The 12,125-nt window shown below is 44.2% G+C and overlaps 2 pseudogenes; both read right to left on the bottom strand.

Moving 5' to 3' along the window:
* Nucleotides 1-831: 831 nt before the first annotated feature.
* Nucleotides 832-9,218, bottom strand: LOC100347854 (protein Mdm4-like; annotated as a pseudogene).
* Nucleotides 3,513-8,433, bottom strand: LOC138850022 (protein Mdm4-like; annotated as a pseudogene).
* Nucleotides 9,219-12,125: the final 2,907 nt, after the last annotated feature.

Raw genomic sequence — 12,125 nt, 5'->3', positions numbered from 1 at the left:
TGAACCATGCAGCCTAACTATAATATTTTTAAAATATTTATTTATTTATTTGAAAGTCAGAATTACACAGAGAGTTGAGAGGCAGAGGCAGAGAGAGAGAGAGAGAGAGAGAGAGAGAGGTCTTCTATATGCTGGCTCACTCCCCAGATGGGTGCAAGGCTGGAGCTGCACTGATCTGAAGTCAGGAGCCAGGAGCTTCTTCCGAGTTTCCCATGTGGGTGCAGGGGCCCAAGGACTTGGGCCATCTTCTACTGCTTTCCAAGGCCATAGGATCAGAAGTGGAGCAGCTGGGTCTCGAACTGGTGCCCATATGGGATGCCGGTGCTTCAGGCCAGGGAGTTAACCTGCTGTGCCACAGTGCCAGCCCCAGCCTAACTATAATATAAAGTGACCCACAGTCCTCCTAATTGAACTAACTAGATCATGTATATTTTCTTTATTAGCTCTAATGTTTTTCTAATAAGAACCTTGGATTTTGACAACAGAAAAACATTCCCTAAAAGAAGGATGGAGAATAAAAATCAACTAAAGAAAGGATTAACTCTCAAGTAATTTGGTAAGTGAATGAATAAGTGCATTTTTTTTTTGTCCTGGTAGCTGGTTCCCTCCTACAATTTGGAAGGAGAATGAAGTGATTTGCATTTGTTTTCATGTTAGTGGAGTCCCCAAATTGATTATCTAGTTCTAAAGAACTCTCAATTCCATCTAGGTGCAGAAGAACAATGTCCTGGAACACAGAGGTTAACAATCAGTCAGCTAGGAAGAGGTGCTCAATATTGGTGTTTCCAACATGACATGGCTCTCTTATTTCTCTGCAGCTCACAGATTCAGCTATGCTATGAAAACCTTAATAACCACTGAATCTCTTTCTTGCAAATAGGGCACGAATCCCCAGCCTTCTTTAGTCTTCAGCACAATGAAAACAAATGGTAAGCTGGCTTGTCCCCCCCTCCATGAATAATGTTTCCATCTCGTGGTCTTTTCTCACAAAAGCTACTTGGCTTTAAAATATTCTGGCAGTCCTCTATGTTTTCTGTATCTGTCCTGTGTTCAAAAAGTTTATCTTCTTGTTCTCCCATGCTTAAGATGGTCTCTTCACTTTCAGAAGATTTTCAGATTTTCAGAAATCTAAGAATTCTACCGAGTTGCAGGGATCAAAAAGTTTGGTGTTTTCTTCCATTATATAAACATCTTTAGGTTTAACAACTGGAGCTGAAATGGTTCTTTGGCAGCCAGGGGCATCAATTCCTTCATTTTGCCTTCTTTTCAGGTATGACAGTGATATCAGAGGTGGAGAATGGGTTAACTTAGAACAATCTGAATACCAATCTTTCCTCAAGGCCCAGCAATGAAAACAGTCCCTCTTGCTTGGAGAGTTAAAATTCTTGCTCTCACGAGATACTCAGCAGACTCATAGAATGGCGGATGTCCTAAACAGCACTCTGGCCTCAGAATCAGCCCTAAAGGCATTCTGATCTGGCTGAAAAGCCCATGAGAGTATTTCAGGCATGGAAAGCCAAGACACTCTGGCAAAAACAACAACAACAACAACAACAACAACAACAACCCTAAATGAAAGATCTCTGTGAGTGAGATCCCAGTGGAAAGAACAGGTCTTCAAAGAAGGAGGTACCTTTCTCTGAAGGGAGGAGAGAACCTCCACTTTGAATATGACCTTGTCTAAACAAGATAAGAGTCGGTGAACTCAAAAGGCTTCCATAGCCTTGGAAACTCATGACTGGTGCATAGGGAGATTACTGATGCCATAAACAGGAGTGTCAATTTGTAAAGTCAACAACAGGAGTCACTGTGCACTTACTCCTCATGTAGGATCTCTGTCCTTAATGTGCTGTACATTGAGACTTAATGCTATAATGAGTACTCAAACAATATATTTCGCTTTGTGATTCTATGGGGGTGCAAACTGTTGAAATCTTTACTTAATGTATTCTAAACTGATCTTCTGTAAAAAAAAAAAAAAAGAAGAAATTATCAATTCCCAACTTGACTCTCACTGGGATTAAACATGACAATAGGTCTGATCTGATTTCATCATCATTTAAAAAATCATCTGTTATTTTTCACTTTATGTTTGTGTGGGAGCTAACTGTTGAAATCTTTACTTAATGTATGCTAAACTGAACTTCTGTATATAAAGAGAATCGAAAATGAATCCTCATGTGAATGGAAGGGGAGAGGGAGTGGGAAAGGGGAGGGATGCGGGTGGGAGAGGTGATATGGGGGGGAAGCCATTGTAATCCATAAGCCGTACTTTGGAAATTTATATTCATTAAATAAAAGTTAAAAAAAAATTCTTGCTCTCAGTGCACTGCCATTCATCCTCCGAGATGACTATGTCAGTGTCATCACTTAAGGACTTTTAAGTCCTCAGGGTCATCATTTTTCCCCTCTTCAATCATCTTTTTGTCACTCACTTTCCCTACTTCTTCAGTAAAAGCAGCTTCACCTTTTATTCCAACACCTAACAGCTCTGATATGGACTCATTCTGAAACCACAATTCATCTGTAGTGTCTGAAACAATGACGATACCTGTATCCTGATTGGTTTGTAAGTCATTTGAGCCATTACTTCCAGGTGTATAGTTGTTTCTCAAGTTTCCTAAAAACCACCTAAAGGACTTGTCACACCTTTCTCTTCCTCTCTTTCTTCCTCTTCCTTGCCCCACTTTCTCCCTTCTGTCGGGATCCTTGGTGCCTAACCAGACCCTTCTCAACTCCTTGCAATGCAAATGGAAAAACAGATAAGCTGCACAGGGCAGCCATGAAACAGATAAGAGGGAAATTCCCTGGAGACTTCAAAGGGGGGGGGGCCCTTCTGCCAGCTGCCTTCCACACCCCTTCCCCCCTCCCCCCCACCCCGTAGTGGCAAATTCTCCCCTAACCAGATAAAAACCTGAGAACCAAATGCATTCTGTGGGCAGTCTCATCACAAGAACAGACTGTTGCCAGAGTCTTTGCTTCCAATAAAGCAACCTGTCTCTGTTGAGGTTGGTCTCCATCTCCTTTTTCAGTCTCTCCTTTCTGAGGGTACAAAAGGCCAGAACCCCAAGCTATTCCAGACCTAACACCATCAAGGCAGGTCAGCTACATCCCACTCCTCAAACCCAAGGTCCAGCCTAGATGTCTCATCTTGGATTAAATTTTCTATCAAGTCTTCATTTTATTTTTCCACAGGCAGAGTTAGAAGTGAGAGAGATAGAGAGAAAGGTCTTCCTTCTGTTGGTTCACCCCCCAAATGGCTGCTACGGCCAGTGCTGCGCCAATCTGAAGCCAGGAGCCAGGAGCTTCCTCCTAGTCTCCCATATGGGTACAGGGCCCAAGCACTTGGTCCACCCTCCACTGCCTTCCCAGGCCACCGCAGAGAGCTAGACTGGAAGAGGAGCAACCAGGACAGAACCAGCACCCCAACCAGGACTAGAACCCAGAGTGCCGGTGCCACAGGCAGAGGATCCACGGCGCCGGCCAAGTCTTCATCTTTAGTGTTTCTGTGTTTATGCTGTGAGGTAGGCCGTATGGGAGTATTGCTTTCTTTGGCTCTTTTACTGGAACTGGAACTCCCCTCTGCACTTTGCTTTAGTTGGTCTTGACTTGGGATATCCATACTGTGATCTTGTGTGAGAGTGAGAGTCTGAGCAGCATCTGTAGTAGCAGTGGCTAGAGAGACAAGATTCTTTCTTAGCATATTAGAGAAAGGGCTTGGATCTTTCCATCCTAGTATCTCTCCCAAAGGATCTCCACCACAATATACCATATGCTGCTTCTGCTGATCATAAAGCTGCTTCACCATTAAATACTGGCCTAGATAGTGTATAACCTCTTTTCTTTTTGTTTTTTTTTTAAAGATTTATTTGTTTATTTGAAAGTCAGAGTTACACAGAGAAGGAGAGGAAGAGAGAGAGAGAGAGAGAGAGAGAGAGAGAGAGAGGTCCTCCAGCCACTGGTCCACTCCCAAACTTGCTGCAAAGGCTGGAGCTGTGCCAATCCAAAGCCAAAAGCCAGGAGCTTCCTCCAAGTCCCCCACATGGGTGCAGGGGCCCAAGAACTTGGGCCATCCTCAACTGCTTTCCCAGGCCATATCAGAGAGCTGGATTGAAAGTGGAGTAGCCAGGACTCAAACTGCCACCCATATGGGATGCTGCCTCATCACAGAGCTGGACCCCATGTATAACCTCTTTAACTCAACATTTCAGGGTTGGCGTTGTGGCATAGTTGGCAAAGCCACCACCTACAATTCTGGCATCCCATATGGGCACTGATTCAAGACCCAGCCACTCCACTTTTGATCCAGCTCTCTGCTATGGCCTGGGAAAGAAATAGAAAATGGCCCAAGTCCTTGGGACCCTGAACCTGCATAGGAGACCTGGAGGAGTCTCCTGGCTCCTGGCTTCAGATCAGCCCAGCTCCAGCTGTTGTAGTCATCCCGGGGAATGAACCAGAGATGGAAGACCCGCCTCCCCTTCCCTCCCTCTCTCTCTCTGCCTCTAAAATAAATAAATAAACCTTAAAAAAAAAAATGAACATTTCACCTTGTGCACCTGCTGCCTGCAAGATCTTCAAAAGTGGCAGTTTTGCTGTAATGTCTCCTTTTAACAGTGTCTGTTTACTTGGTTACTCTGTGCCATTTCTAGAGTTAGGTCCTGTAAGCTCTTTTTTTTTTTAACTTTTATTTAATGAATATAAATTTCCAAAGTACGACTTATGGATTACAATGGCTTCCCCCCCATACCGTCCCTCCCACCTGCAACCCTCCCCTTTCCCACTCCCTCTCCCCTTCCATTCACATCAAGATTCATTTTCGATTATCTTAATATACAGAAGATCAGCTGTAAGCTCTTTTTGACTTTGTTATATTGTTCCAAGTTATGTGGTGATTTCATATGCTAACTCTTATGTTCAAGGTTTTTATTTCTGGTTTATTCAACAAGAGACATAGAATTTGTGTTCTGCTGAAGTAATCTATTGTGTACTCTACTGTTTTTGTTAAGTTCTGATTGATGAAAAGCATTGAGTCTTAAAAATTTGGGCCAGTGCTGTGGCACAGTGGGCTAACGCCCTGGCCTGAAGTGTCGGCATCCCATATAGGCACTGGTTCGAGACCCGGCTGCTCCACTTCTGATCCAGCTCTCTGCTGTGGCCTGGGAAAACAGTGGAAGATGGCCCAAGTCCTTGGGCCCTGCACCTTCATGGGAGACCCAGAAGAAGCTCCTGGCTCCTGGCTTCGGATTGGCTCAGCTCCAGCCATTGCAACCAACTGGGGAGTGAACCAGCGGATGGAAGACCTCCCCCCGCCCCAATCTGTGTAACTAACTTTCAAATAAATAAATATATCTTAAGTTATTTTCAATATAATTATAATTAAATCTGATCTAAAAGTGCTAAAATCACCCTGACTGGTGGATGGATATCATTTCACAATGTTAGGGAATTCTATTTTGACCAGATGTTTTAAGTTCTCTTGGCATCTTACCAGACTTTCTGAAAATCAAAGTTCTAACTTCTCCAAAATTTGATATTTCCAGAGGGGGCCCTGAAAATGTCAAAAGAGATCTCTCTTATCTTGCAGAGATAACAACCAGTCAGGCTATTTGGATTAAAAGTGTTGCCAAGATCTGAAATGATGCTAAACTTCAGTTATAAGCATGTTTCCTTCTAGTTGCTCCAGTCTCTGGCTCAGAAGCCAGATTCTTTAAAGAGGGACTGACAAAGTTTCCATTCAGATAATGCTAAATAACCAGGCATTGCTAATTCAAATGTGGATCAAACAGAAGTCCAGACAAAAGGGAGAAAGTGTTCCAAAAGAGACTTGGAGATGATTGGAAATGGTTATGCAGCAGATACTAGAGACCTGGGTTCCAGGAGCCCAAGAAATCTCTACTGTCCATAGGCTACATGGTGAAAACTTGCAAGCCCCAAAACTTAAACTTATGGGTTACATTGTAACACTAGTTAAACCCGGCAACCCATGTCCATAACCCGCTGGCTACACAGTAAATATCCGGAAGCAAAAGGATGGCAGAGACATCTCTCACAACTTCTTTTCTAAGTCAGGCTATGCAGTAAGCACTGGTTAAATGCCAGTTAAATCTGAAAGCCCAGGAAGTCAGGCTAAGCAACCAGAGAGACCCAACTCGCTACCTCATTTCTTCTCTTTTCTCTTTCAGAAGGGAAGTTACTACTGTTCTGCAGGACTCTGAACTGTGTTGTATGGTTTGATGCCCCCACCTTATATAAGGATGACTGACCTTTTCTATAATAATGCCTGGCCACATTATAGAGGACCAAAGAGCACAGCCAAAAAAATAAGAGATTAAACTATGAAATAATGTTACAGCTAGATTGATTTTTCTGTGTCCCAGCTGCTCCACTTCCAATCCAGCTTTCTGCTAATGTGCCTGGGAGGCAGCAGAAGATGGCCTAAGTGCTTAGGTCCCTGCCACCCTGGTAGAAGACAAGGGTGGAGCTCCTGGCTTTAGCCTGACCCAAATCTACCTATTGTGGGCATTTGGGAAGTGAACCACTGCTTGGAATATGTATGTGTGTGTGTGTGTATATATATATATATATATATATATATATATATAAATGGGTAGAACTCCTCTTTTAAACCAAATTGATGGAAAGATAGAAAGTTGTTCTGTTGACCTCAAAATATATATACAGGTCACCACATTTGATCTTACCTGAAAGGTCATACTTCTCATGGGCATGTTTTTAACTCACAGGGAAATACTAAGTGTCAGAATTTGCCTATGACCATAGTTTTCTAGCTCACCCTGATGACATTAAAGAAATCTTCAAAAATCAGGGTTGGGTTGAGCACCCCCTTGACTGACATCATAGAGGCTGCCTCCCTGGTCTACTTTATTAGTGACCAGGAGAACGAGGAACAAGCTAGAAGCAGGAGCAATGTAAGGATAGGCCACAGGCCAATCAACAGCTGCTTTACATGATGATCTGCTGTCAAGGAGACCCAGCAAGGCCTGTCCACCCCTAATGGCACCTGTTTCCGATATGAGGAGGCAGGGCATTGGGCAAGTAGCTGTCGTGACAGAAACTGGCTTCTGTCAGCTCTGCAAAGAGCAAGGCCACTGGACACGGAACTGCCCTGGCTGTCGAAGGACTCCTTGTTCAGAACCACAGACCCTGTGGCCCTGAGCTGAAAAGCCTTTTGCTCTGCCCAGCTTCTACCTCTAGCCACTGCTATTAAGAGGATGGCCTAGGGTCAGTGAAACTAAGTTGCCTATTTGTACCAGCCTCCTATTCTGCTTTCCTCCTAGTCCAGCCATGTAATGCAAGTCAACAGGGTGGCTCCCTTAAGGAGATGCACATCTCTCTTACAATTCTCTTCCAGCACCCCATGGCTAGGTCTGGGCCTCACACATCAATCCAGGCCTTAAAAGACTATTCAAGTATTATTAAACTTAGACAACCCTTCCTGCCAGTTCCTAAAAACATGGCTTTGAGTAACAGCACCTATTTGGATGGGTCCTCACAGAGGACTTAAAGGGCCTACCTCTTGAGGGGGGTGCAAAGTAATCCAAACTATAGACGGTTAAGTGTAAATGATTTATTAGTCTGTTTCCTTTCTCAGACTGAGACTCTGGTCTTGTACATTGGCTTAACTTCCTAGCAAAACTAGCTACTAGATATCCAGAGAAAAAAAAGCATAGCCAGTCCACCAGAGAGTTAATTATTTAACCCTTATACTCACTCCTGGGGAGAGAAAACCAGCCCCAGAGAGGATATGGGTCATACAGCAGATTTCTATTTTTACAAACTTCAGGTGGTCCTAGCATTTCCCTAACAGGTTACAGGTACCTAGATACAGGGAGAAAGCATAGTTCCTAAACCAAGCTCTCAACAAGAAGCCAAAGCAGAGCCCCCTCCTTTGAAAAAAGCAAACAAACAAAGCACAGCTTTCATCCATTAAAAAGCAGCCATGACTAGGGCTCTCACAAAGGTATTGCTAATTCAGTCCTTTAAACTGGCAGGCCCTAGACCCACTACCTGATGCCCCCAAAAAAGTGCTCCATACTAGGGTCAAACTAAAAGGGTACAAAAATCATGTTCATGCTTTCTTGGACAAGGCCAGACAACTCCAGGGCCAGGTCAGACAAGGCTAAAATATCTGGCCCAATATCACATCTGGTCATAGAAATCCTGGTCATTGCCTCTCCTTGGGGACAGAATGTCCACATTCTTTCTGTTCTCTGCAGATTATTGTGCCTTAACATCTTTGTTCTGACACTAACAGAAGACAAGCCATCTGGCTCCAGGTGCTTCTAAGACATGACTTCCAGCCTACCTCATCAGACAAGGTGACCTGCCCTCTAGACCAAGCAGGACAATGCTTCCTGAGGCCACTCTCAAGCACCATAGGACAGAGAGCAAGAGAAAAATATCCATACCCATTTCTACACCCATTTGTCAGCTTCCAAAGTAGCTATAGAAAACAGATCTCTGCCCATTTACCAACATAAGATATTGGTATTTCTTTCTCTTGAGGGGGATGTGTTAGGTAGGAAGTTAGAAATTTAGCCTATGTGTGTATGAGAAAGGCCTGAAGATCAGCACCTACAGCAGAAACTCCAGAAGCCCAGAATTTGCACTTCAAAGTCCTGCCAGGACCCTGATAACCTCCCAGGTGGTCCCAGCCCTTCCCTGAAGGAAAGCTCCCTGGAGAATTCTCTCTCCTCAGGACCAAAAGGGTTACCTAATAATGTGGGGCAATAAAGCCTTCTCAGACAAAGGGAAGCCCCCCTACTCTGCCAGGACACCAGCAATCTGGGGAAGAATTTGCTAATTTTTACCCAACAAACCCTTCTACCAGGACTCTCCATCCTTTGTCCTGGAGGACAGGGGGAGGTGGGTAAACAGACTCCCTTAAAAACCTAGGGAGTCCAAACAGACTGCGTGCTCAGTCCTTTGCCTCTCAGCTGAGCCACCCGCCTGGCCTGCCCAGGTGTATTCTCTCCATTCAACCATGTAACCTTGCTCTTCCCAGTCCCAGCAACTGGGCACTCTCTCTCTGTCCCTTCCGTTCTGATGGATGCCCTATCCCCAATAAAGCTTTATCACTGTGCAAAAAAAAAAAAAAAAAGTAGCAGTTTTGGTTATACCTGATTGATTCATTCTGGAGAGACCCCACAAACACACTCAGATGTTGACCACTGGGCAGAAGTGGAAAGTGATGTCATTTTGGCAGTGAGCAATTGCAGCCTGTGGGTAAAACTTATGGCTGCTCCATGGAGTTGCTCCCCTGCCATCCCTGGGTTGAGGGGAAGAGGTGGCAATGGCACATCCTACTGCCTGGGCAGCATTTTCAAACAGCCTCTGATTGGTTCTTTTTAAAAATGATTTCTATCTTAGTGAATTTCTGATTCATGTTTTCCTCATTTCTTTTATACTGTCTATCTGTATTATCTTGCATCATATTGAATTGCCTTAGGATCATTATCTTGGATTCTATTTCAGGCATTTCATGGCTTTGCCTTTGTTATGGATCTATTTCTGGAGAGCCATTGTGTTCTTTTGGAGGTGTCATTCTTCCTTCTTCCTTGCATCTTCATGATTCTTGTATCCCTATGTTGACATCTGCACACCTGATATAATTGTCCCTTCTTTATGCATTAGGTTTTATTGGAAACAGTTGATGATTTAGAAGGACTGCAGATTATCACTTGGCTTGTTGCCTTGGCTTTGATTCTAGGACAGCCCAGAAGGGTACCGTGGGAGTGATTTCTTTAGTTAATGTCAGAAGTGTCTGTTGTGCAGTCTGCAGTAGTTCATGGAGGTAGAAGTATGACTTTGAAGTGGATGTGAGCTTCCTTGGGTGTGTATCTTCAATCTAGTTGGGTTTCAGTCACTGTAGCTTTCATGATAGCCAAGGCCTCATTCTTGTTTTTTTTTTTTATTTTTTATTTTTTTATTTTTTATTTTTTATTTTTTGACAGGCAGAGTGGATAGTGAGTGAAAGAGACAGAGAGAAAGGTCTTCCTTTGCCGTTGGTTCACCCTCCAATGGCCGCCGCGGCCGGTGCGCTGCGGCCGGCGCACCGCGCTGATCCGATGGCAGGAGCCAGGAGCCAGGTGCTTTTCCTGGTCTCCCATGGGGTGCAGGGCCCAAGGACCTGGGCCATCCTCCACTGCACTCCCTGGCCACAGCAGAGGGCTGGCCTGGAAGAGGGGCAACAGGGACAGAATCCGGTGCCCCGACCGGGACTAGAACCCGGTGTGCCGGCGCCGCTAGGCGGAGGATTAGCCTAGTGAGCCGCGGCGCCAGCCTCATTCTTGGTTTTAAGACACAGACTGGAGCTGTCTCATTGTCCACCTTTGCAAGCATGAGTGATGCTGTAGGTTGTGGCACTAATAGCCATGGCTCTAGGATAATATGATGTGGATGTAACCTTCCCCAAATCCTTCTGGGAGAATATGACTGGTGCTGGGGATTTGGTTAAAAGATCTAGTCCTGGGACTGGACAATGTGAAAGGAACCCTGATCCAGTCTTAAATGGTGAGTATAAGATGTACTTGGGATCTGCATGGGTAGGCACATATCTGGAGAGCTGGAATGCAGGCAGACCCTTCCCTAGGCCCTACAGAGTAGATTCCATGAGTCTGAGGAATCCAGTAGTAATATTCATAATCCTGGTGCTATGGGATTCAGTGGGATTGTTAATCATGTCTCACAGGGTGATAGATGTTGTTGTGGGAATTGTGGACTGACAATCACCCTCCTGGGTCAGAGGAATACAGATAGAACTCTCCAGATACTGCAAGTGAGTGCAAATTACTTCAGCTGTTTTAACACTGATATGAACAGTCCCAGATTTGCAAGGCATGGACAGAACTGCTCAAGTTCCCACACAGCATGCAAGAGTGATGCTAGGGCTTATGCCCTGGGCTCCTAACACCATGATCTAGGAGGTACAGAGGGACCTTCCTCACCTCTGGCATTGGGTTGTTGGTGGTGTTAGCCACCTGAATCATAGAGAGTCAGTGAATATGGCTCTGGGGCGTAGGCTCATAACTCCCACAGCTGCAGCGTGCAGGGAGTTTACTCTTCATCCTCAAAAGTGCCCCATCACTGGCTCTAGTGGCTTCTGGTAGTATTGGCCTGCTTGCACTCCTCTAAGTCATAACAATTCAATAGCACCTCTGATGTTGAAAATTGGAGTCTGGCACTTTGAGGAGTGGGAGGCAATGTTGGTTCCCTTTGGAGCAAAGTAGTTCCTCAGACTCTAGTCAATTCTCTAGGTTGGGGTTGAAGCTGTGAGGACTGTGGAATTCTGCAGCCAGGATGCTGGTCTATACTGCTGGTGGAGCCACAGCACCTTCTTACCTTTTCCTGGAAAGATGGCATTCTTAGCTGGGAGCCAGTGAGGTAGAAGCTGCAGCTGCTGGCTTATAGGATCTCTGTGATGGTCTGTTATTTCTTTACTGAAAATTTCCCTCATTCAGTCCCCTGGAAATGCAGTCCTTCCTTTGTTGATCTGGTATTTTTCTGTATCTGTGGTGAATGTTGCTTCTCTCTATTCAGCTGTCTTGGGTTCTTCAGGTGCAATTGTAAAAACAGAAATGAATTTCCTTGGCTAGAAAGATACTGCAATAATCACAAGTAGGAAATACCAATTTTGCAGGGATTCTGATGTTTGCAACTTGACAAGGCAGAGAGCTTCAGAAGTGGCATAGATGGATATTTGCAGAAACTAGGTGTTCAGCATTACAGTACATTGGGGGCTCTTTCCCTGTGGGGGTCAACTACTCAGATAATTGTACCTCCATAGAAGGGGCTGTTCTCTCCTATAGACTGCCACACAGGACGATTCCCAGTACTTACAAAGCATGCTATATTTGTCTCCAAAATTTTTTTAAAAAAATTCTGACTGTCATAAAATGTGTTGCATACAGAATTGATATGTCTGAATTTCTTGATATTGATATTTTCATTAAATTAGTTTCTCATGTCTATCAACTTTTAAAATTATAATCATGGGAAAAGTTATTTTTGTAACAATGAAAATCAAAGTAAAGGAATATTTTCTTTTTATGAAGGAAATAATACACTGAGTTATCAGTAGCTTACCATTTTGGAAATTTAAGGCT

Source organism: Oryctolagus cuniculus, chromosome 6, assembly GCF_051225735.1.
Source record: "Oryctolagus cuniculus isolate XC-2025 breed Fujian yellow rabbit chromosome 6, ASM5122573v1, whole genome shotgun sequence".
NCBI lineage: Eukaryota > Metazoa > Chordata > Mammalia > Lagomorpha > Leporidae > Oryctolagus > Oryctolagus cuniculus.
The sequence above is the reverse complement of the archived record's forward strand: the minus strand, read 5'-3'. Positions and strand labels throughout refer to the sequence as shown.